The sequence below is a fragment of the Pan paniscus genome, chromosome 15 (genome assembly GCF_029289425.2).
Source record: "Pan paniscus chromosome 15, NHGRI_mPanPan1-v2.0_pri, whole genome shotgun sequence".
NCBI classification, from domain to species: Eukaryota; Metazoa; Chordata; class Mammalia; order Primates; family Hominidae; genus Pan; species Pan paniscus.
This window is the reverse complement of record NC_073264.2, coordinates 346,786-373,778: the sequence shown is the minus strand read 5'-3', so window position 1 is coordinate 373,778 and position 26,993 is coordinate 346,786. Positions and strand designations below refer to the sequence as shown.

Here is a 26,993-nt window from a genome sequence, read left to right as displayed (position 1 = left end):
ACCACTTGTTCATTTTAGCTTTGTTTGCCTGAGCTTTTGGAGTATTACTCAAGAAATCTGTGCCAAGACCAATTTCCTGGAGAGTTTCCCTAATGTTTTCTTTCAGTAGTTTCATGTCTTTGATTTAAGTCTTTAACCCATTTGGATTTGATTTTTGTATATAGTGCAAGAGAGGGTTCTAGTTTAATTATTCTGCAAATGACTTTGGGAAGCCAAGGTGGTCAGATCATTGGGGCAGGAGATCGAGACCATCCTGGCTAACATGGTGAAACTCCGTCTCTACTAAAAATACAAAAAAAAAAAAAAAATTAGTCAGGCATGGTGGCGGGCGCCTGTACTCCCAGCTACTTGGGAGGCTGAGGAGGAGAATGGTGTGAACCTGGGAGGTGGAGCTTGCAGTGACCCCAGATCATGCCACTGCACTCCAGCCTGGGCAACAGAGCTATACTCCATCTCAAAAAAAAAAAAAAAAATCTGCCAATGAATATCTAGTTTTCCCAGCACAATTTGTTGAAGAGACTGTCCTCTCCCCCATGTATATTCTTGGCACCTTCATTGAAAATGAGTTAATTGTAAATGTATGGATTTATTTCTGGGTTCTCTATTCTGTTCCATTGGTCTACGTGTCTGTTTTATGCCAGTACCGTGCTGTTTTGTTTACAATTGCTCTGTACTATAATTTAAAGTCAGGTGATGTGATTCTTCCAGTATTGTTCTTTTTGCTCAGGATGGCTTTTGGTATTCTGGGTCTTTTATGGTTTCGTATAAATTTTAGGATTTTTTTTCTATTTCAGTGAAGAGTGTTATTAGTATTTCAATAGGGATTGCATTGACTCTGTAGATTGCTTTGTGAAGTATGGGTATTTTAACAATATTTACTCTTCCAATCCATGAAGATGAACTATCTTTCCTTTTTTTTTTTCTTTTGGTGTCCTCTTTAATTTTTTTGCATCGATGTTTTATAGTTTTCATTGTAGAGATCTTTCACTTCTTCTGTTATGTTTATTCCCAGATATTTTATTTTATTTGTAGTTATTGTAAATGGTATTACATTCTTGATTTTCTTCTTTAGATTGTTCATTTTTGTCATTTAGAAATGCTACTGACTTTTGTAGTTTGATTTTGTATCCTGTGACTCTGAATTTGTTGATCAGTTCTAATAGTTTTTTGGTGCAGTCCTTAGGTTTTCCCAAATATAAGATCAAATCATCTGCAAACAAGAAAACAGTAATAATTTTACTTCTTTCCAATTTGGATCCCTTTTATTGTTTTTCTCTTGTCTGAATTGCTCTAGCTAGGACTTCCAGTACTATGTTGAGTAACAGTGTTGGAAGTGGACATTCCTGTCTTGTTCCACATCTTAGAAGAAAGGCTTTAAGCTTTTCCCTGTTCAGGATGATACTGGCTGTGGGTCTGTTGCATATGGTTTTTATTGAGTTGTGGTATGTTCCTTCTACATCTAGTTTTTTTTGAGGGTTTCTTTTTATCACAGGGATGTTGAATTTTATTAAATGCTTTTCAGCATCAATTGAAATTATCATAAGGTTTTTGGCCTTCATTCTGTTGATATGAGGTGTCACATTCATTGATTTGCATATGTTGAACCATGTTGGCATCCTCGGTATAAATCCCCCTTAGACATGATGAATGGTCTTTTTCATAGGATGAGTTTGGAAATACTACAGTCTTCTCTGTTTTTTGGAATAGTTTGAGTAGGATTGATAGTAATTCTGCCTTCAGTGTTTGGTAAAATTAATCAGTGAAGCCAGTGAAGCCATTGAATCCAGGCTTTTCTTTGCTAGGAGATGTTTTATTATGGCTTCAATTTCATTTATCCATTTCTTCTAGGTTTTTTTTTGAGATGGAGTCTTGCTCTGTCACCCAGGCTGCAGCGTGGTACAATCTCAGCTCACTGCAACCTCTGCCTCCCAGGTTCAAGTGATTTTCCTGCCTCAGCCTCTGGAGTAGCTGGGAGTACAGGTGCATGCCACCGTGCCTGGCTAATTTTTGTATTTTCAGTAGAGATGGGGTTTCACCATGTTGGCCAGGCTGGTCTTGAACTCCTGACCTCAGGTGATCAACTGCCTTGGCTTCCCAAAGTGTTGGGATTACAGGCATGAGCCACGGTGCCCAGCCATTTCTTCCAGGTTTTTCAATTTATTGGAATATAGTCGGTCATAATAGTTTCTAATGAGTCTTTGAATTTCCGCAGTATCAGTTATAGTGTCTCCTTTTTAATCTCTGGTTTTATGTATTTGAGTCTTCTCTCTTTTTTCTTAGTCTGGTTAAATGTTTGTTGACTTTGTTGGTCTTTTAAAAAATATTAACTTTTCATTTCATTGATATTTTATATTTTTAAATTTCAATTTCATTTATTTCTGCTCCGATATTTGCTATGTTTCCTTCTACTAATTTTGGTTTTGGTTTGCTCTTGCTTTTCTAACTATTTAAGATGTATTATTACGTTGTTTATTTGAAGCTTTTCTACTTTTTTTGATGTAGATGCTTTTTTCTATAAACTTACCTCTTAGCACTGTAGTACTGTTTTTACTGTATCCCATAGCTTTTTTTTTTTTTTTTTTGAGACGGAGTCTAGCTCTGTTGCCCAGGCTGGAGTGCAGTGACGCGATCTCGGCTCACTGCAAGCTCCGCCTCCCAGGTTCACGCCATTCTCCCGCCTCAGCCTCCCGATATCTGGGACTACAGGCACCCGCCTTCACGCCTGGCTAATTTTTGTTTTTTGTATTTTTAGTAGAGACGGGGTTTCACCGTGTTAGCCAAGATGGTCTCAATCTCCTGACCCTGTGATCCGCCTGCCTCAGCCTTCCAAAGTGCTGGGATTACAGGCATGAGCCACTGCGCCCCGCCTGTACCCCATAGGTTTTGGTTTGACTTTAAACTTTTTCTTTTCTCGAAAACTCAGTGTCATGGTACCGGCTTCTTGTGCTTTGGGCAGTGAGACCCTTTTACTTGATAACAGTAGTAGCTGGGACAACTTGGCAACGTAAATAAATAAACGGCATCTATATTGGAAAGGAAGAAGTACAGTTGTCTTTATGTATAGATGACATGATCTTGCATTTAGAAAATCGTAAGAAATTTACTAAAAAGTATTAGGACTCATGAACAAATTTAAGAATGTAACACTATATAAGATTGGTATACAAAAATAACTGTATTTATTTATCAAGAAATCAAGAATGCAAAAATGGAATTACAAAAATAAATCTTGTTACAATAGAATTAAAGCTGGGGAAGCTTAAACTTGTACACTAAAAACCACAATACATGGTTAGCGTTGGAAACACCCAGATTTCATCCCTGAGCCTTCTCTCCTTGGTTCTGAGGGCTTTACCTTCACGGGGTGAGGAAAGGGGTTGCACTCTTGGCTTTTACATTATATTAGGTGGGTTCAGGTTGAGGTATCTGCAATTCAAATGAGTATTACAATCTCTACTTTTATGGATAAGAGACTGAGGCCCACCAAGAGAGGGAATGACAGTCCATATCCTGGAAGGAGAATTGTCAGGCACTGATTTCCGCTATGTAACCCCTGCCAATCACCGTGTATTTAAAGGATCCCCAGATACCATACCAATAGGTGTTCAAGAGAGAGGCCTGTAATCTAGGCGTCTGAGAAAACAAGGCTAGAGATTCCAATATTGGAGACAACAGGGCTCTGGGAAGATTAAGGTTGAGTTTTCTGGATCTGCAGAATAGAGTCACTGAGGACCAATTGCAAGATCAGAGGAGATGAAAGAACAAGTCAGGGCATGCTTAGGAAATGAGAAAACCAGGGGTAGGTTTTAGGCAAGAGTCACACTGAGGAAGGGCAGGTTCTTGGCGTCGCTCAGGAAGAAATCCAAGAGCAAGCCTGTGGTGGAAGAAAGCAGCTCTACGGAGGCATTGGCGGTGTTACAGCCCTGCGTCCACTCCGGCAGGGCAGGGAGCCCTCCGTGGGTTGTGCTCCCAGAGCAGCAGCCTAGGGGTGGCTTGTAGTCATTTTTATAATTCACTTTTAATGGCATGCTAATTAAGGGGCGGATTATTCGGAAATAGCTAGAAATGGGCAGCAACTTCTAGCTGTTTCTATGGCAAGGGTTGGGGACTTCCCGTAGTGCCATAGCATTGGCAAACTGTCATGGCACTGGTGGGAGCGTCTTCTGGTGATCTGAGCCGTGAGGTGCTTTCGCTGCCTCTCCCAGTTTCCTGTGTGCCTCTTACCTGAAAGCCCTTCACACCCCCATCTGCCCACCTACAAACGTCATTGCCCTTTCACCCCACCCCTGTTTCACACGCACTCCCACATCAACCCTGAGCATTCAAGCCTGAGTTTCCCTGTTAGGAACCTCAGTGGTAGCTGGAGCTCTGAGAAACCCCTAGGCAGAACTCCTTGCCTAGTTTGTGGCAGAAATCAGGGAAGGAAAGGCAAATTTCAGGTCTTTCTCACAATAAATAAATAAAGATAGGTAGATTTGATTGATTGATGGATGGATGAAACGTGGGAGTTTGCAGGCAAATATTTATCAGACACTGGAAGTGTAAGTTGTCACAAAGATTATGGAGTGCACCTGTCTTATGACCCTGTTATTTTATCCTAGTATATGCACTAGAGCATATTTTCTAACTGTGTAAATTGAAGGCTCACAAATTAGTTTAGTGAGAGAAAACATAACGGATTGGAAGAGAATTACCATATTCATTAGTTGTGTTTTTAAAATTTTAAAGTAAAATAGAAACATGATTTTTTTCATGCTTTCGAATGCATCTATAAAAAATAGACTTGAGGGCTGGGAGCAGTGGCTCACGCCTGTAATCCCAGCACTTTGGGAGGCCAAGGAGGGCGGCTCGCGAGGTCAGGAGTTGGAGACCAGCCTGACCAACATGGTGAAAACCCATCTCTACTAAAAATACAAAAATTAGGCGAGTGTGGTGGCGTGCGCCTGTAATCCCAGCTACTCAGGAGGCTGAGGCAGGAGAATCGCTTGAACCCGGGAAGCGGAGGTTGCAGTGAGCCGAGATTGCACCATTGCACTCCAGCCTGGGCGACAGAGTGAGACTCTGTCTCCAAAAAAAAAAAAGTTACTCATTAATAGCATAGACCAATTGGCCTCTATTGAAATTTCTCCATTATTTTCACAATGTCCCAGGCTGTGAAACCAGGATTTAATAAAGAACCAGAATGCCACATCTGTGTCACCTGGGTTGGGACCAGTCCTGATCCATTAAGTCCGGGTGTCTGGGTAACTGAACTCAACTGCTGGGCAAAACAGAATGTCCTGCGTAGGTTCCTAACGGGGGACCGCAGAGCCTCATGGGAAATGTAGTGTCACCTTCCAATGATGTTACCATCAAGGACCTTGGGAACCAGCTTTTCTCTCTGCGCTTGCGCCGCCCGGCCCACTCCGCCATTTTCCTCCGGAAGTGTGGCACCCAGAGGCGGCCCTGTAGCTGGGCCAGCTTGGGGCTTGGTTCTATGTCCCTGCGGGTCGGTGCGAGGGTGAAGAGGAACCCGTGGGCCTCAGGGAATCCCGGGGGGCCAGACCAGTGTTCCCTAGTTGTGGGAGCAGACGCGTGGGCGCATCGCGGGCGGGCAGGGCCTGAAGTGCAGGTGTTGGCCGCGGACCCTGGCGGGGGCTGGGAGGACAGGCGTGGGGTCCTGGCAGTGAAGCGGGTTCTAGAGGTGCAGGAGCAGGTAGGCGAGGCCGGTGGCCCTGGGCCTGGAGTCTGCAGGCCAAGCTCCTGTCCTGCCGCTGAGGGACCCGGTTACCAACCCGCATGTCACTCAGTTTGCCCATGTGTCCCGGTGCTAACACACAGTTCTCGGGAGACGTTCCCCATTCCCAGAGGAGTAGTGCGAAACGCGTGCGCCTCTAGTCTTAAACTTGCCATTTGTATTAGTTGGGTTTCCTGGTGTCTCTTTAGCAAGTGAAGTTTCTGGTTCCCTCCTTCACTGTGTGACCTGCCTAGTCCTCCTGGGTCGCATTTACAGAAGTTTGTATGAGACCTAGTTTCCAGGGAAGAACTCACTGATTCCGCGAGGGAGATGGTGTAATGGATGATGGTTGTCAGCCTTAAGGGTACTTCAGTCTTAACTGTGTGTTACAAAGTTTGAAAGGGAGGGTTCCCTATGAATAAGAAGCGCACTTGAAATAACAGCCATCTGGTCTAACCTCTCACTGGTGCTTCAGAGGAGGAAAAAAGGTCACAGGTGAAGATCCCAGTTTTCCTCGCTCAGGAAATATTAATTCTACTCCCTAGAATGCACAAGATTTGCAAAGACTAGGTGATAGTAGAAAGTTTGGACGAACTTTCAGAAGGTTGAGGTGAATTCAGCTGAGAAGAACTGTCAAGGACTTAGGAAATATTCCTTATTTGAAGGGGCCTGAAAGTGTGGTCTGGGGTACAGGAGTGACCTGTCATACTTGAGAAGATTAAAATACTCTCCAAACACCGTCCCATTCCTTCAACCTTAGCTCGATTTTTCCAGCGTCTGAGATATATTAAACCTAGTCCATCACCAAATTTAGCATTAGATTGCGAAGTTCTATTGATTGTATTTGATTTGTAATTTAAGATTTTCTCCCCCTACGTAATTTTGTTAAAAACACAGAAATGAATTCTGTTCACTTAGGTGTAACAGTTAATACTTGCTGTTTAAGGAACTAATTAAACCTTACTGGCTTATAAAAAACAACCACCATTTTATTTGTTTGAAGTTCTGTGGATCTGCATTTTGGTGTGGTGGGTTCAGCTGGGTAGTTGATATATTTGTGTTGCCTGGATCACAAAAAGGCCTTAGTCACCTGGTGACTTGACTGAGTCTGGTTGGTTTAAGATAGTTTCCTTCACAATCTGGTGGTTTGTGGTGACTCTTGGCTAGGCCCTGTGTCTCCAACATGGTAGCTCCAGACCTCTTCACAATTTGACTGTGTCCAAAAAGGGAAGAACCAATGGATATTTGCATCACATTTTCCATTGTCCATTCACTGGACAAGTCAGATGGAAAAGCCCAATTTATTCTCAGAGCATAATATGAGGGCTTGGATAGAAAGAAAGGTGTTATTGGGAAACATGAGTAGAATGGTGTACTGCAGGAAGTACATATTATGTACATTTTAAAAAACGTAACTGTAGACCAAAATTGCTGGTTTGCAAGATGCACTTTCCATAATGTTCAGGTATAGAAAAGCAAGATGTACTGTCATGGCAACACTCATATGAAGTTATTTGTGGAATCTACATACTAATAGGAAAATAGTTAATACAGCTCAGTATATTTCTATAACATTTATTTTAGTGAACTTATAATGTTTCTTTGTATTAAATTATTAGATTATATCTTTAGATAATATTGTTACTAAATTAGTAGGTAATACATATTTTTATTCAAAAATAAATTGTGCATCTAATGTCTACCAATTAATGTACTTGTAGATGTATCTTATCTTAACTTGAGTCTTTGCTGCCCCTAATGAGGCATGAAGGACTCTTCTCCCATGGAGAAGTTTTTCTTTTTCAGGAGGGAGGAGGGCTTTCCCAGGTAATGTGTCTAGAGTGTTGGGCAGAAGAATCTGGGAGCACACCACACCAGTTCTCTCCTTAATCCACGTCATTTGCCTTCTATCCCAGCTATGTTTCCAGTGTCCTCTTGGTGTTTCCAAGAGCAACAGGAAATGAATAAATCTCTGGTGAGTTGTTTATTTGTTCTTCAGTTTGTTTTACACTGTATTTTCTGAGTTTATGGGTGTCTGTGAATTAAAAAGGAAAAGTAGAAATAAGTAAAACTCAAGTTGAAGGAAATATACATAAATAAGATAAAGCTGACCTGTAGATATAGGCAGGTTATAAGAGCTTAGAGTTGTCTAAGTTGAGTGCAAATTTTCCTCTGATCTTTCTGATGCCGAGAGAAAAAAGGCAGTCATATTTGTTATGTGATTGGAATGGAATCCGAGAAGAGAGCATGCTGTGTTCTTGTGGGACAGGAAAGCTTGTGTGCACCAAGTCTGAACCACCACCTTCATTGGTGACATAGATTATGTGCTGGAACATATTTCACACCAGCCTGGCAGTAAGCACTTGTAGTGTTGTGCAGTGGAAATGGTCATCGGCCACTAAAGCACAGCTTCCATCATAAGGTATGCTCCTTGCTCAAAGAGTGTGGTCCCAAACAGCTTTTGGGAGGTCCTCCTCGATTCATGGATGAAACCTGGAACATATTGAGGACTGAGTTAACCATAGGTCCTTAAATAACTCTCCACACCTTTTTCTTAGTTTATCTGTACATGCAGGGTGTGCAGCAGCCTGTTCAAAGTCATATTTTCTGGGAAATATTTCCAGTGTTTATTTGCACTTTAGCTCACTCTGTGTAGTCTTAACTTATTTCTTCTAAACTCACCATTAACCTAAATAATAGTCAAATTTAGGGGGACTGTATTTGCCTTACTCGAGTCTTCTACCATAGTTGAAACTGTCATACCTGAGTGAGTTAAAGAGAAACGCCACACTTTGAGATGAATTCGGGAGTCCTTTATTAGCCGGTGACTGAGAGATGGCTAATGCACAAAATTCTCTTGGCCCCGAAGAAGGGAATAGATTTTCTTTTATACTTTGGTTTAGAGAGGGGACGGGGGATTCTAGCTGCAGCAACTTTACAGAAGAAAAAAACGACACAAATGTTAAAAATACTTATGGTTACAGGAAAACAAACTGTTCCAGGTGCAGGGGCTTTAAATTCACCACAAAGTGATAGGTGAGGGGGCTCTGGGCATTATCTGCTGGACAAATGTGGGGGCTTTATGATACTATCTCTGAGTAATTTGCTGGGAACTGTGGACATCGCTTGTCTCAGCACTTTATCAGTTAATTGTACTCTTTGATATGTTGAAAATCAGCTTGCACAAGTTAAAGTACTTGAGGAAAGGGGGTGGTTAAGGAGCCCTTGATGTCTTGTAAATGAAGGAGTCAAATGGAGTTTGTCTGGTTTTCTCAGCTAAGGGAGAGTCTGTTCATATTAAAAACAAGGTTAGCTATCTAAGGAAGAGTCTATTCATGTTAATACAAGGTTGGATATTACAAAACGTCTGGTCATGATCTGGAAATTCTTCTGTGTTAGTTCTGTTAAAAGGAAAACTTTAAAGGAGTTTAATTGAGCAATAAACAATTCACGAATCAGACAGTCCCCAGAATCACAGCAGATTCACAGAGACTCCAGCGCAGTCATGTGGTGGAAGAAGATTTATAGACAAAAGGGAAATGGCATACCGAAATCAGAAGTGAGGTACAGAAACAACTCAGCATTTGCCTTGTTTGAACAGTTTGAACATTTGGCAGTGCCTGAGTGGTTGAAGTTTGGCCATTGGGATTGGCCAGGATGTAGCTGTTGTTCCAGGTGCATACTCTCAAGTTAGTTTTTCATTCTTGTATACCTATTAAAGTAGGTTGCAGTTCATCCACAAGGACTCATATATATAATTATGGAGTCCTTCTCAGGCCATACTTAGTTCACTTTAACAATGCCTTCCCTTTGGTTATTTTCTCAATTTTGAGAGATTGGCCAAAACTTCAGTCACTGGTGTCACTATTACCCTTGCAAATGTACTTACTTGGTTTAGAAACCCCTTGGGAAATAGAACAGTGAGATTTGAAAAGGTGGAACAAGGACTTGAGTAGAAGATATCTTCTTATGCTGGAACATCCTGTTTACAGGAGAAAAACAAAACCTGGCTTCTTCTAGGATTTATGTGTTTCCTTAAAGTCTTAGTTTGATTATGTTACATTTAGCATGAGTGACTCCATTTTGGTTTGGTTTGGTCTGTTGGGACCTATTGCATGAGCTTAGTTCAAAACAATGGCCTCCCATAATTTTGCTTAAAAAATTCCTCCTTTTGGCTGGGTGCAGTGGCTCACACCTGTAATCCCAGCACTTTGTGGGGCTGAGGTGGGCAGATCACGAGGTCAGGAGATTGAGACCATCCTTGCTAATACGGTGAAACCTCATCTCTACTAAAAATACAAAAAATTAGCCAAGTGTGGTGGCGGGTGCCTGTAGTCACAGCTATTCAGGAGGCTGAGGCAGGAGAATGGCCTGAACCCGGGAGGCGGAGCTTGCAGTGAGCCGAGATCGTGCAATTGCACTCCACTCTGGGGGACAGACCAAGACTCTGTCTTAGAAAAAAAAATCCTCCTTTTCAGTCAAGTTCTCACTTAGTTGAGAGTGTGACCAAAATGTAGGGCCTTAGCATCACTCTTAGTTACCATTGTTTTGGGTTCCGATTTTAGCAAGTCATTCCCATTGTTTTGGGTTTCTGGTTTAGCACGTCACTCCCATTGTTTTGGGTTCAGGTTTTAGCACGTCATTCCCATTGTTTTGGGTTTCTGGTTTAGCAGGTCACTCCCATTGTTTTGGGTTCCAGTTTAAGCACATCACTCCCATTGTTTTGGTTTCTGGTTTTACACTCACTTCCATTGTTTTGGGTTTCTGGTTAGCAGGTCACTCCCATTGTTTTGGGTTCTTGGTTTAAGCACATCACTCCCATTGTTTTCATTTCCGGTTTTAGCACATCACTCCCATTGTTTTGGGTTCCAGTTTTAGCAAGTCACTCCCATTGTTTTGGGTTTCTGGTTTAGCAGGTCACTCCCATTGTTTTGGGTTCTGGTTTAAGCACATCACTCCCATTGTTTTCATTTCCGGTTTTAGCACGTCACTCCCATTGTTTTGGGTTCCAGTTTTAGCAAGTCACTCCCATTGTTTTGGGTTTCTGGTTTAGCACGTCACTCCCATTGTTTTGGGTTCCAGTTTTAGTACATCACTCCCATTGTTTTGGGTTTCTGGTTTAGCATGTCACTCTCATTGTTTTGGGTTTCCGGTTTAGCATGTCACTCATAGGTTATGGTGTCCTTATGGTTGCACTTTTTTTTAATCTCTTGTCATTCCAGTTGAAGAGATACCATTTGATATTTTAGAGATGCCTGCATGCAAACTCGTAAAACATTTGAGTAAGTACAGTGCACCAGGGAGACTCTTATGACTATTGGGATAACACCAAGAATTTGGTATATGCTCCTAACTCAGGGTCCCCATAAATCAAACCACCTAAAATCAAATAGATTAAAGAATGAATTAGATAAAGAGCTTACTTGCTTAACTCGTGGGTTTTTCTGTTAATTCCCTACAACCAAATCTTTATAATACCCCATGTTTTCTCCACATGTTATAAGTGTTAGCAGTTGCACAGATACTTCAGATAAGTGTCTCATGATAGTAGAGAAGTCTTGATCTGTGATCTTGGGAAAAGCTGTTCACATTAAGGATGCCATCTTCTTCTGGGGGGGGAACTGTCCTTGTTAGCTTTACCTTAAGGGTTCCAGTGGGTATATGGTTCCAAGTGTGGAAGGACCCTTCTGAGTTGTGAGACTATGAACCCAAAGTTTAAGGTTTTAAAGTTTTGCTGTCATGTGGATGGCAAGGGCAGTCCTTCTCTGATGTTCTCAGAAGATCCAGTCATCAGATTCTAGATTTTGCAGGGGTTGACTGTCTTCAGTGAACCATAAAAGGCTTTCTTTACCTGGTGAAAATACACTGCAGGGTAATAATCTACTATTTTAACATCAACTCTCTTGCATGGAAGAGCTTTTATACAATCAGAAAACATGCACTGAAAATGACAACTGAATGAAATCCCTTTATAAAATGTTTAAATGGCCCATCAGGTAACCAAATGTACCTGAAGTTTTGATTGTTTTCCTAGGAATATAGGTTTGACAAACCAAACATTGGTTATAAACTATTTTAGCAGTTTACAAATCACCACACCAATATATTTAATTTGGATCATTTTCTCTTTCCATGATGAGTTATGGAATGCAGAACTTTTAATAACAAAAGTTTTAAGGACTTAAGAAGGATAAGGTGGCCATCCTGGTTCTTCATAAGTCTGTGCTTAATTAACATTAGACTTACATCCTCTTGAATACCAGCTGCTTCTCCAAATTAGGTGCATGGCACTGGTAACTGATGAGTAGTTATAGGTGATTTGACTTAGACCATGGAGTTTATTTAAATTATATATCTAAACAATTTCAATATTGGTGATTTAGCTTGCAAATGTGGCAAAATATTTCCTTGGTATACAATTTTTGTTTTACTTAGGTTAGCAGTCTTATAAACCAGTTGGTCTTTTTATTAAACTTTTGGGATTTTTTTTTTGAGACAGAGTCTCACTCTGTTACCTAGGTTGGAGTGCAGTGTCACAATCTTGGCTCACTGCAACCTCCGCCTCCTGGGTTCAAGCAATTCTCTTGCCTCAGCCTCCAGAGTAGCTGGGATTACAGGCACATACCACCACACCCGGCTAATTTTTATATTTTTAGTAGAGGTGGGGTTTCACCGTTGGCCAGGCTGGTCTCAAACTCCTGACCTCAAGTGATCCACTGGCCTTGGCCTCCCAAAGTGCTGGGATTGCCGACATGAGCAGCTGCACCCAGCCTAACTTTTGAGAATTCTTAACCAGTCCAATTCTTGGGGTATCGGGGAACTTATGGGGAATTTTTACCCATGATATTAAAGTTATTAGAAATCTGTGTTCACGAGTGTTTTTCAGGATCCTTTTCATTCTTTCATGAATCTTCTAAGAGACACCATATTCTAGTGACAAAGGCCCATATTCTGTGACAAAGGCCCTGGAGGTGGGGCATGTTCTTTCTGCCTTCCACACACTGCTTCAGGCTGAACAAGGTGCTATTTTTTAACCGCTTTGTGAATTACACTTCTTTAAATTCCTGTGATAATTATTCCCTATTTCACAAGGGTGCCTTTCTGTAACATCTTGAATATGTTACACAAATAGTCTTTCTTGAGGCACCCTCTGGTGATAATACTAAAGATCACAATCAAAAACAATTGTGCCCAGAGTAGCAGGACCACTTTGCATTTAGGTTGTGATCTACAGAAAAGTAAATTAAACACATTAATATTTCTATTTAGGGAAATTCTGACAAGTAATTTTATAACAAGATCACTTCATTAATTATAAAGCTTCAAAAATACTTAGTGAAAAAAACTAACAGATCAGGTTAATTACATGAGACTTTTCAGGAAAAAAAGCCATACAAAAGCAAAAAAAAAAAAAAATGAGAGGAGAGACAAAAACTATCTTTGACTAACATTTTAAAGGTAAGATTATTTACTAACATTATTTTTCAAAATTACATTGTGAAATTAGCATTCACTTCCTTCTAATCTCATGAAGCCATCTCACTAAAAATTATGCTTTTGAAACAAATTAATGAGCTTAATTCATTTTCTATGAGTGTATATTTTGACTTACTTAGTTAATTTTTTTGACATGGAATTGTTAGCTTTCAACGCTGCTGCAAAGGCTTCCTTATATTCTTCTAACTCAGTTGTAACCTCTTCATAAGCAGTTTTCATTTTGTAGAATTTACATTCCACATCTTTAAGTGTGAGTTCCTTCTTATTTAGTGAAGCTGTATTATATCCTCGTTTAACTGCTCTAATTGTTTTTTATATTGTGCTTGTTCCTAAAACAGAGGAAAAGAATACACTTTTAAAACAATTATAACCTAATTATTATGTTTGTTGCCTTTCATTTTGCGTCAGTGATTCAAAGAGTATTTTTAATATGTTAAAAAAGAGGCTGAAGTTTAAAATATTTCAGCAATATCAAAACTAATAACTGAATTCAGAATTAAGTCTGATTTGTAAAAATTTGAAATCATAATTATGCTAGTATTAATGTAATCTGGTCATATAAAAAGTAATAGAATCCATTCATAATTTTAAAAAGTGATCAATGAACACTGTAGCTTAAGACCAATTCATAATTATCACATAATTTCTAAATCACAATTTTTTCCTTTGCCAACTGGTCTTAATCATCAAATGACTCCATAATGAGAATCATTACTCTGAAAGATTTTGTTATAATAATAATGGAAATTTAAATATTTAAAAGAAAAAACAGATACCATTTTTTTCTAGAACTCTACAAAGCAGATTGCTACAAGAGAGGCAGATGAAACACTATATATATATATATATATATATATATATATATAATCTCCAAAATATAATTTGCAGTGAAATAAATGAAAGCACATTACAAGTAAACTTACCTGATTTAAACAACTCACCTGTAAATGGATTTCTTCTAATTTTTCTACTGCCTGCATTGCCCTTTCATCTAGCTCTGATTTATATTCTTGTAGTTTACTAAGTTCTACCATACTGTTTTCCATGTGTCTTAAGATTTAATATTTCTTCTTCCAACATCTTTTTTCCTCCTCAAGTTTTTCACATTCCTGTTGTACTTTTTACATAGATAATAACTCCTGTTGAAAAACCTGATTCTCTTTAGCCAAATTGACACATTTTGAAGATACAGCTTCCTTCTCTGCCATAAGATCATCAAACTGCATGAATAAAATAGTATAGCTTGATAATGAAGTAGGCTGAGAATAGTCTAATACAAAACCAATAGCAAATTTTGAAATGCATTTACTTGCAATAAAATGTTATCTGTAATGCAGCAGATTCTTCAAATGTGAACCCTTAAATTACTCAGAATTTTAAGAACAAAGTTAAAGCTACCATGAGTCATAAAAATATATTCTTTACTATCATCATCTTTGCCATAGAATTTTTATACTTCATTTAACTTTTATTTTTCTGATAATTCATTTTTGTTCCTCCTTAAATGGTACAAAGTTATCTCCTAGTAAAAAGTGTCTAACCCCCTTCCTTCATTATCATTCCCCACAGTATGTCAAAAAAAGTTTCAGAGATATCATATTGAGTTATTTAGGCCAAAGTCAATAAATGGGTCTAGGAATAAGACTTTGAAAATAATATTACACTCTATATTAGGCATGGTGGCTCATGCCTGTAATCCTAGCACTTTTAAAAGCTGTGGCAGAAAGATCACTTGAGGCCAGGAATTTGAGATCAGCCAGAGCAACATAGTGAGACCCCCATCTCTACAAAAAAAATTTTTTTTAATTACCCGGGCATGGTGGCTCATGCCTGTAGACCCAGCTAGTTGGGATGCTGAGGCAAAAGGATGGCTTGTACTCAGAGTTCAGGGCTGCAGTGAATTATTATCACTGCACTTCTGCCCGGATGACAGACAAAAACCCTATCTCAAAAAAAAAAAAACACAAAATAATGAAATCTATGATTAAGGATTCTGATGCTATAAGCCTTTCCTTAAACTGCAAAAGTTTCGTGCTAATTTGAATTGCATTTTAAGAAGTAATGATTCTTGGGGTAAAGGCCATAGAATACGGCACCCAGAAATAAATCCACATATTTCCAGCCAACTGATTTTGGACGAACATGCCAAGAACATACGCTGGGGAAAGGACAGCCTCTTCAAATGAATGACACTGGGAAAACTAAATATCCATATGGAGAAAAATGATATTAGCTTCCTATGTAACACCATATAACAACATAAACTCAGAATCGATTGAAGACTGAAATGTAAGGCCTAAAATTATCAAACTACTCTAAGTAAATATAGGGAAAATGCTTGAGGACATTCGTCTGCACAAAGATTTTTATGGGTAAGACATCAGAAGCATAGGCAAACAACAAATCATAGACAAATGACACTACCTTAAGCTAAAGAGCTTCTGTCCAGCCAACAACTGAGTGAAGAGAAAACCTGCAGAATAGGAGAAAATATTGTCAAGCTATTCACCTAATAAGGGACTAATATACAAAATATACAAAAAAACTCAAACAACTTCACAGTAAAAAAAATCTGAGTTTAAAATTGGGCAAAATATCTAACTATACTTTTTTTTAGAAAAAGAAATACAAATAGCCAATAAATAAATTTTAAAATGCTCAGTATCACTAATCCTCAGGGAAATACAAATCAAATCTACAATGTGATATAATCTTGCTTCAATTTGGATAAATTGCTGTCATTGAAAAGACAAAAAAAATAACAAATGCTGGTGAGGCTCCAGAGAACAGTAAACTCTTACAAGCTGTTGGTGGGAAGGTAAATTAGTGCAGCCACTATAGAGAACAACAGGAGGTTTTCTCAAAAAAACTAATAATGGGACTGCCGAGGGATCCAGCAACCCCACTACTGGGTATTCAGGCAATAGAAAAGAAAACAATAGATCAAAAGGATATCTGTCCTCATATGTTTACTGTAGCTCTATCCACAACAGCTTGTGTATGGAATCAACCTACATGTCCATCACCAAATGAATGGATGAAAAACTGTGGCACACAAACACAGTGGAATACTATTCACCGTATAAAGGAATTAAATCCTGTTATTCGTGGCCACGTGGATCAGTCTGAGGGATGTTATGTTAAGTGCAGACACAGAAAGATAAATACTGCACATTCTTACTCATATGTGGGAGCTAAAGGAAAATTGAAGGCTGGGCAATATGGCTGATGCCTGTAATTTCCTAGCTCTTTGTAAGACCAAGGCAAGAGAATCATTTGAGGCCAAAAGTTCCAGAGCTCCCTGGACAACATAGGGCGATATCTCTACAAAGTCAAAAATCAGACATGTGCAATGGTGCATGCCCATAATGCCAGCTGCTCAGGAGGCTGAGGTGTGAGGATCAGATGGGCCCAAGAGTTTGAGGCTGCGGTGAACCATGATCAAACCACTGTCTCCAGTCTGGGTGACTACAGTTGCCCAGAGCCCAGACTACACTAGCAAGACCCTGTCTCTTAACAAAAAAAAGCTGACAGAAGTAGGGGAGGGGAGGCTGGTTAATGGATACAGAATTACAGTTAGATAAGAGGAGTGAGTTCTGGTGTTCTGTGGCATTGTAGGGTGAATATGGTCAACTATGACTTATTGTATATTTTTAAAAAGCCAGAAGATTTTGAATGTTCACAATTCAAAGAAATGAAAAATGGTTGAAGTAGTAAATGTGCTAGTTAGCTTGATCATTACACACTATATACGTGTATAAAAATATCACTCTATAGCTCATAATTATGTATATATGTGTCAATTAAAACAAAAGAGAAGCTTCATTCATCCCATTTAAAAAACAAAATATGGGCCAGCCTTACTGACTTCCTTCTAATGAGTAGAATGTAGTGAAAGGAATACCATGTGGCTTCCCTAGCTCAGACTGTTTTCCCTTGGAACCCAGCCCCAATTGTGAGAGCCATCAGGCCACAAAGAGAGCCTGAAAGTGCCTGTGTCAGTGTTTATGCTTCCTGTTCCAACCAAGTTTACAGCCGATGGCCAGCATCAACCATCAAACAAGTGGGTGACCAAAGCTTCAGAGGATTCCATTTCCCCAACTAATCAGCTGTTCCTAGGGAAGCTGAAGGGAGCAGAGACAAGCTGTCCTGGCCAAGTTTTTCCCAAACCACAGGTTCATGAACAAAATAAATGTTTTTCTTTCAAGCCACAAGACTCTGGGTAATTGTTAGGAAAATAAGTTTTAAAAAGAGACAACAGGAAACATAACTTATGCAGCAGAAAAGAGTCTCCTTTAAAGCAGGATCTAATAAATGTTGCTATTTATTTATTGATGTCAAACATTATTGAGAAGCAGCAGATAACCAGGAGAGAGACATAAGCTGCTGAGGAGGAATTTTCCTAAAACTCCTTCAATTATGAATTCTGATAACAAGGCAAGGGTGTCTCCTTACAATTTCCCCTCAAGTTAGGAAATAAGACTGGGAAGCAAGAAGATGTATGATTTGAAAAACAACTAGAAATACTTGGTGACATAGGCAAAATCAGACATTTACCTGATTTCAATTAACTAAAATTCTAAAAGAAGAAGCTTTGAGTGTTTACTAATCAACCTAGTATTCAATTTTCATTTTATTTTCTAAATGAGGAAATAAGGAGATTATTATGGAATGATTTTTAGTCTTCACAGAAGTAAAATAAGCATAGTATGTTTTGAGTGTTAAGACATCAAATGCAATTTCTCCTTTACCTTACTCCAAGCTTGTTTGTATGGAGAAGTTAAGACCATCCCATCTCTATGTTATGCCACAATGTCTGTCTGTAGCACACAACTTGGCTCTGAAATTTTGAAAGTCAAAATACTAATCTACTATGTGTCTCTGATAAATTGCCTGAACGTTACCTGATTTTGAAGTGCTGCACTCCTAAGACTTTTTCTTGGAATGAGTTAAACGTTTTATTCCAAGAATCCTCTACTGAGCTAGAAAGCAGAGCTGTGCATCTCTGTTTCAGTAAAAGGAGGTCAATACAGGGAACTGTGGTTTCTGAGAATGCAAGATCTGCACCAAGAAAAGGATTAGCCACAGTGCAACCCAAGAGAACCAGATACCAGGAGGAAAGAGGGTCTGTAAACTGCAAGATGATGACTTCACTTGATTTCCACTGAGGAAAGCTGGTGGCTCAGACTTAAACTTCTCCTTCCTAGATGGTAAACATCTATGGAAGGTTCTATGAATTATAATGAGTTAGTAAAACATAATGCATTAAATATTAGACTATATCAGCAGATCCTGTGACCAAAATTTACTGAAAATATAACTATAGCGGGAGGCAATGAAAAAGAGACTAAAGGCTTGAATGGAGAAAAAAAGAAATTAAGTGTGTCTTGTAAGCCTGGCGTCTGATCATGTCTTACAGGAAGTAAGGTATAAGCTGGCCAGAGACTCCTTTGTGACACAAAAGGTAAAGTTACAGATATTCCACTAAATTTAATTTTTATTATGACATAATACAACTGGTAATATGCAACATGATTGAAAAAAACTTCTCATTCAATTCGATTGGGCCTTGACATAAGAATAGACATAAACAAGCTAAGAATTGACAATCTAAAAATAAGCCTGCACATTTACAGTCAATTGATTTTATACAAGCTTAACGAAAGAACAAAATGGGAAAAGAATAGTCTTTTCAACAAATGGTGCTGGGACAACTGGGTATCCATAAGCAAAAAATAAATAAAGTTCGACCAAATATCTTATTTAAAAATTAACTCAAAATAAAATAGTTAACTGTAAAAGCTAAAACTATAAAACTCTCAGAAGAAAACACTGGCATAAATCTTTGTGACTGCATTTGCCAGTGTTTTCTTAGCTATGACTCCAAAGGAAAAATGGATTCAATGGACTTCAAAATTGAAAACTGTTGTGCCTCAGAAGACAGTATGAAGAAGTGAAAAGGTAAGACGCCAAGTAGAAGAAAGTATTTGAAAAGCGTGTATCTGATAAGGGACTTACATATATAGGAAATATAAATAACTCTTGCAATTAATAAATAACAAGATAAGCCAATTTTAAAAAATGGGCAAATATTTTGAATAGATATATCTGCAAAGAAGATATAAAGATGGATAAGCACATTAATAGATGCTTAATGTAATTAGTCATTAGGAAAATGTAAATCAAAACCACATGTGGTATCACTTCACACCACAGGATAAAATCTTTGTTCAAGAAAAAAGAGTAAGTGTTAGGAAAAATGTAAAGAAATTAAAACCCTTATCTAATGCTGCTGGGAATGTAAAGTGATGCAGCCACTTTGGAAAACAAACTGGCAGCTCCTTAAAGGGTTAAGCATGAAGTTACCATATGACCCAGAAATTCCAGTCATAAGTATATACTCCAGAAAAATAAAAACATACGCAAGCACAAAAACGCATAGATAAATGTTTACAGCAGCATTATTAATAGTAGTCAAAAGGTGGAAAGAACCAGAACGTCTGTCACCTTTGGGTGGGAGAGAACCCAAAGGTCCATCACCTGGCGAATGGATAAATAAAATGTTTGATGTATCCATACAATGGAATATTACTCAGCAATAAGAAGAAATTAAGTACAGATACCGTATTAGTAGGAGACAGCAAAATGCCTAGGCAGATACAGAAGGGTCCCCGGAGAATCTCCAACCAGCCCCACAAGTGTTTAGACCAGATGTTATGTGCAGATAAGGGAACCTGGACTTGTCTTGCCTGGACATGCCCGCAGCAGACCGGAGGCCCACATGCAGTGGGGGGATGGGGTGGGGTCACCAGGAATTCACGCCTTATGCAGAGGAGGAGCCTGGCAGCTTCAGCTCATGTGATCCTGGTATTCAATTGTGAGGTGAGAACCTCTTTGCAGGAACCCTCTCTTTGCTGAGAGCTGTCCTTTCACATAATAAATTCTGCCCTCCTCAATGTGTCTGCATGCTTAATTTTTCCTGGTCACGAGAGAAGAACCCAGATGTAGCTGAACTAAGGAGCAAAAACCCGGCATCAATACCTGCTACAGCACAGATGCAGCATGAAAAATTATGCTAAGTGAAATAAGCCAGTCCCAGCAGACCACTTGCTTTTTATTTCAGAGTTTTATAGGCAAATCTATACAAAGAAGGTGGGTGGTTCCCTAGGGCTGAGGGAGGAAGGGAAAACTAGTGAAGATGGCTAAATGATGTGGGGTTTGTTTTTAGGGTGATGAAAATGTTCTAAAATTAATTGTAATTATGACGGCATAACTCTCTGAAAATACTAAAGTTAATGAATTCTATACTTTAAATGAGTGAATTGCATGGCGTGTTCATTATTTCTCAATAAACCTGTTACCCCCCACCCCAAATTAATTTGGTATTAGAGATCTGGAGATAGGTACTGCTTGGTTTCAAATCACTGGCCAGGGTTCAAGGTCTAAGAGAATCAATAACATGTCCTTTTTATAGAAAAAGAGATTTATATTTTACAAGCTATCCTTTTCATTAGTATCAAGTCTGTAAAATTAAATGAAAAATCTTTCTTTCACTGCTTAAAGCACTGACAGATTTATATAGAGGAATAAGACCTTGTTTTCTTTGGCCCCAATTTCTATCTAAAGGGTCTGGGAAACACACCCTTCAAACTATCAAATCTCATCAGATGGGTTTTATTAACACTTATAATGTGGCTTCCTTTCTAATCTGATTCTGGTGCAGCATCACAGAGAGAAGAAGCTGAAGGAAATCAAAATATTTTACCCCAAAATATATTTTTTGACGTATTTTGAAATGGCTGCTGCAGGGCCAAGAGATTGAAATGGCCCTCATTAAGGTAGTCCAATCTCTCCCCTTCTAGGTCTTCGCAGATCTGGGGAAGATTAACTAAGTGCCTGAGGCATTTAAAGTTTGAAAAGATATATTTACCCTCTATTTTCTCAACATATTTTGGCAGAATTTGGATTTTTCCATTATCAATATTTTCCAAAATGCATGATTTTTAATACCAAAACTGATTTAAAATTACCATACTTTGGAATATAAATTATTCTATTATAAAGATACATGCATTTGTATGTTCACTGCAGCACTATTCACAATAGTAAAGACATGGAATCAACCCAGATGGACATTATCAGTGATAATGGGATAAAGCAAATGTGGTATATATACACCATGGAATACTATGGAGCCATAAAAATGAATGAGATCATGCTCTCTGCAGGGATATGGATGAACCCGAAGCTGATGTCTTCAGCAAACTAATGCAGAAAGAAAAAACCAAACACTGCATCTTCTCACTTATAAGTGGGAGCTGAATGATAAGAACACATGGACTCGGGGAGGGGAACAACAAACACTGGGGCATGTTGGGGTCAGGAGGGAGAACATCAAGATCAATAACTAATGCCCACAGGGCTTAATATCTAGGTGATGGATTGATAGGTGCAGCAAACCATCATGGAACACGTTTACCTATATAAAAAACTTGTTGGCCAGACTGGTCTTGAACTCATGACCTCATGATCTTCCTGCCTTGGCCTCCCGAAGTGCTGGGATTACAGGTGTGGCCACCATGCCTGGTGGTTATTTCTCTTTTTAAATTCTCTCAGGACTCCTAAAATCTCAAAACTTTGACCTAGATTCCCTAATCTACATTTCCAGCTCTGACCATTTTCTTGAGGTCTCTTCCTTCTAGTACACATATTATAGAAAATATTCTCAACCACATGCTCATACATTGCTAATTGGTGCAGATTACTTTTGTAGATAGTGAATGTTGTCTATTTTATGTTTGTTCTCATTAATGTTGCTTTGAGTGTACTGTTATTTTCTAATCTCAAAGGGGGACTATCTCACTGTTATGATAGTAACCAGTATACTTTGTCCTTTTTTTCTTGCTTTCTTCTTTTTTGGACCAGTATACTTTGTCCCTTTTTTGTTTTTCTTTTTTTTCTTTTTTTTGAGATGGAGTCACACTGTGTCATCCAGGCTGGAGTGCAGTGGCACCATCTCGGCTTACTGCAACTTCTACCTCCTGGGTTCAAGTGATTCTCCTGCCTCGGCCTCCCAAGTAGCTGGGACTACAGGTGCACACCACCACGTCTGGCTAATTTTTGTATTTTCAGTAGAGACAGGGTTTCACCATGTTGGCCAGGCTGTTTTTGAACTGCTGACCTCAGGTAATCCACGCACCTCAGCCTCCCAAAGTGTTGGGATTACAGACGTGAGCCACGGCATCCAGCCCTCTTTTTCTTTTATAATGAAAACTTTCCCATGAGAATCATATTATCAATTGTTTGCCTTTGTTTTCTTTTAAAGAAATTCCTTTTCCATAGAGATATGGCATGATGAAAGTCTTCTAAATTTTCTTTTGGGGGACACTTAACTATGTCATTGGGAAGCTTCAGTAAGTAGAGATCTCCCTTCTTCTCATTCAAGATTGTTCATCTCAAAATGGTGTCCACCAAATGTCTTAATCCAGGTAGTCGCTTGTTTAGAAATTCATGAAATAAGAACCTTCTCGAGAAGTTGGAGGCTATTGATTGAGATGGTTTAACGCTGCCCCTTATTATATGTTTTACTCCCAAGGTAGACATCAAAGTAGCTAATAATTCTATGACTGATGTCTAACTCACTTCTATGGGAATCTATACAAAACGTTTTATTTATGAGACAGTCTCCCTCTGTTACCCAGCCTGGAGCGCAGTGGCTTGATCACTGTTCACTACAGCCTCAATACTCCAAGCTCAAACAACCCTCCTACCACAGCCTCCCAATGTAGCTGGGACTACAGGCGTGCACCACCATGCCTCAGATAAGTGTTTAAAAAAAAATTTTTTTTTGAGACAGGGTCTCACTATATTGCTCTGGCTGGTCTCAAACTCATGGGCTCAAACGATCCTCCTGCTTCAGCCTTCCAAAACCAGGTGTTTAACTGGGGACTAACATGAAACACTTAGAAGACTACGTGGAACATAGTGAGCTACATAAAATATTTGCTATTAACATAATAATTTTATAGTATATCTTAACAAAATTGTGTATTTTAGGCAGGTGGCATGCCAATGGAAGTACTCTCCTATAGCTGCACTGAATCATTCTTACCACTGAGAGTTGCAGCAAATGGGGGACATAATTTATAACTTACTTTTCTCTCTGTATGACTCATTAGGCAATGACTATGTATGTACTACAATGTAAACAGCACCTCCTGGATTGAATAGTACATAACTGACATGACCAGCAGAGACAGGCTAAAGACAATGAGCTGAAAACCCTGGACTCTATTGTTAAATCAAGGCTCCTGAATCCGTTCCCTCTGAGCAACTGTTGCTGTGGTGCTGCCTTCACAAGCACTCTGCTGAGCACTCAGATTGAGGTGCTGTGCTATCCGTCATCGGACAAGCTGCACCCAGAACTGTTCAGCTGACAAACTGGTAGCAGTCCAGAAATACAGTTCTGCTGCATAGTGAAAAAAGGCCAATTTAGATTATTTTTCATAGAGAGAAAAACATAAATATGTGATTTAACAAGTCTCCTGTATTAAACTAATTGGTTTAGATTTGATATATAATTGCTAAAAACACACTTAGAATATAAATCTTACTGTGTCAAGGTCTCAAAGAAGAAATAATTGGTATGGTATAAAGTATTGAATTGTATGCTACAAACTTCTAAGCTAAAATATTTTCAATGTATGCAAGGATAGGTGGCATACATATTATATATTATTCCCCCATTAAGCAAATTTATAATGAGAGAAAATTATCTTCCATAAAAAAAAGCCATGTAAAATTAAGAACTAAGTTTTTCTGCACAGACTAGACAATGATTGCTAACACATAAGGTCAATGAGAGAACAGTCAGAGAAAGCTTCATGAAAACAATAATTTGTCTGCCACGTCTGAGTGAATGAGGCTAGATGAACACAAACTGAGAAGGTAGAAAGAATAGCATGAGCAAGACAAGTGGTGAAATCTGCCCAATTAACTCTGAGGATAAAGTCCAATGGCAGAGAAATAAAAACCCGTGTCCACATAATAACCTGTAAGAGAATGTTCACAGCAGCATTTTTCATAAGAGCTAAAAAGTGGAAACTAACCTAAAGGTCCATCAACTGATGAATGAATGGAAAACCAGTATAGCCATGGAATAGAATATCATTTAACTATAAGAAGAAATAAACTACCAATGTGTGCTAAAACATTATGCTAAGTGAATTCTGAAAACATTATGCTAAGTGAAAAAGCCAGTCACAAAGGACTACGTATTGTATAACTCTATGTATATGATATAAGCAGAACAGGCAAACATATGGAGACAAAAGTAGATAGATGGTGGGTGGGTGCCTACAACAGAGGTAGGTGGAGGGACATGGAGGAAGGCTGCAGTCATGCCTAGGAGATGTGGGGTTGCTTTTCAGGGTGATGAAAATGCTGTGAATATACTAATAGATACTGAGTTGTACATTTTAAATGGTTGAACTCTCTGAAATGTGAATGATATCTCAGTGAAACTGTTTTTAAAATCCAAAGGCAGGATCAAGATAATTTTCTCAACTCTCAATTTTTGATGTACATGTTATCTCAAATTTAATTATTTCCACAGTTTTATAGTATATTTTAAATAAAAGATAATAAAGAAAATACCTAACTTTTCCAATAGTTTGTAAATTAACCTAAAACATGCACTTTTAAAAGAATAGTATAACGGCCTTTCTGTACAAGTTAACCTAGAATCTGTGAAATAAATAGACACAGATTCTGTGTCCACTCACAAAAGTGAAGAAATAAGACAATTTTCTGGAACATTCCATGAAACATTCTTCTCTGATTTAATCTGGTCTGCCTCATCAGAGCAATACAAAAATTACTTAAAAATACTGTTTTAACAGGACAAAAGTCAGTTTTCTATGAGGAATGATGTATAATTCTCAACTTTTCCAAGGGTACATATTGTAAGAGAAAAGGTATGCAATGGTTTTTCAAAATGGTAGAATGAAAGTCACTATATAAAAAAATAAGTACATTATAGAGATAGTAAAATGGAAATAATTCATTATAATGAAAATAAAAAATTAAGCTTCTGCCATAATTAGTATCCTAAAACATGTTATGTAATTCAACTAGCTACAGAATAACAGTTGACATGCTAAGTTCCATACATACTTGACTTTCCACTTGAAATAATTTCTTCTTTGGGACCTGTGTCTCATCCAAATTAATGTGATAATGTGATATACCTTCCAGTGGAGACTCTAACATAGTTAATTTTTTTAGTCTGTCAGCCGCTTCTTGTTGAAGTTGTCTCACAACCTCCTGAGAAAATATTTTTGTTACTGATTTTATAAATTGTCTTATTATTAAATTATGTTAATAATATTTAACTCTAACATACTTACTTTGAAAATTATCACCACATATATCAATTCACCTTCTTTTAATCACATGTACACATTTGTATTTATTACTGAATTCAGTGAGGGATGCACAATATGTTCTCTTCCTGCCAAGTTGGTATTCTCTTACTTACATAACAGATTCATCCCACCATTCAATCACCTTAGAAGCTCAACTCAACCTCAAAGTTCCTGACATATTCAATCACCTGTTCAAATCCTTCCAACAGATTCCTATCTCAGAATAAAAGTAAAATTCCAATGGCCTTTGAGGTCCTAGGTAAACAGGTCTCTACCTCCCTCTCTGACTTCAAAGCTCCCACAACTCCCTCCTGTAATTACTCCATTCCCACTGTACGTGAAGCCTGCCACCCCTCAGTCTGAAAATAGGGATCTAATGCCTTACTCATAAATCACAGGCAGCTACAAGTATCTTTGTACTGAACAAAATTATATTCCAATGATAGTCATTGAGCCTTGAAATAAAAATTAGGAGCTAATTATTAATATAAATATTCAAAGTAAACTATAAATACCAGTGGGAAGACTAAACCAAATATAGTTTTGCTAAATATTACCACATGTATCCTAAATTATGATTTTATAACAAGTAGGTGCCTTTAAAACATTACATAGTCATAAAAATATGTAATTTGACATATTTTCAGATCTGTTAAATTAATATGATTAATAACAAAGATATACCAACTAAAATACATAAAAAGCTACTTAAAGCAAGGTATTACAAGACACAGCAATACACTTCAGTTCATCTGGGAAATCTAGAATTAAGTGTCAAAGAAAATCAATTAAATTTTAATTTGAAAATACTCATTTCAGGTGTAAACATTTCCATTTATACTTACATTATGGTCTTAACATGTGGCAACATAAAGTCATTAAAATTATTATTTCAGCAGTACAGAACTATCTACCTTAAAATATGACTCTGTGCCTAATAAAATTTCATAGGTGACACAATGTCTTTTCTCAAAGTAAATCATCTCTCACCTCTACCTTTTATTTCCTAGAAATGAGGCACGTTTCTAAGCTGGTATAGTAAACACGGTTTTCCTTTTTTTTATTAAAATAGCTTTGTTGAAATATAATTTACATACTATAGAATGTATCTGTTTTAACTTAAAGTTAAAAGATTTTTTAGTCCATTTACTGAGTTGTGCAGCCATCTCTACAATCCAAATTTACAGCATTTCCATCACTGCAAGATCCCTCAGGCCCATTAGCAGTCACTACCAGCTTTCAGCCCCAGCCCTTTGCAAACATTAGTCTACTTTTTGTCCCTATACGTTTATCTTTTCTGGATGCTTCATGTAAATGGAATTATACAGTATGGTAAACACACTTTTTATCCATTG

At 38.2% G+C, this 26,993-nt stretch overlaps 1 pseudogene; it reads right to left on the bottom strand.

The window, feature by feature from the left end:
- Positions 1 to 12,844: 12,844 nt before the first annotated feature.
- LOC129393854 (ankyrin repeat domain-containing protein 18B-like) lies at positions 12,845 to 14,439 on the bottom strand (annotated as a pseudogene).
- Positions 14,440 to 26,993: the final 12,554 nt, after the last annotated feature.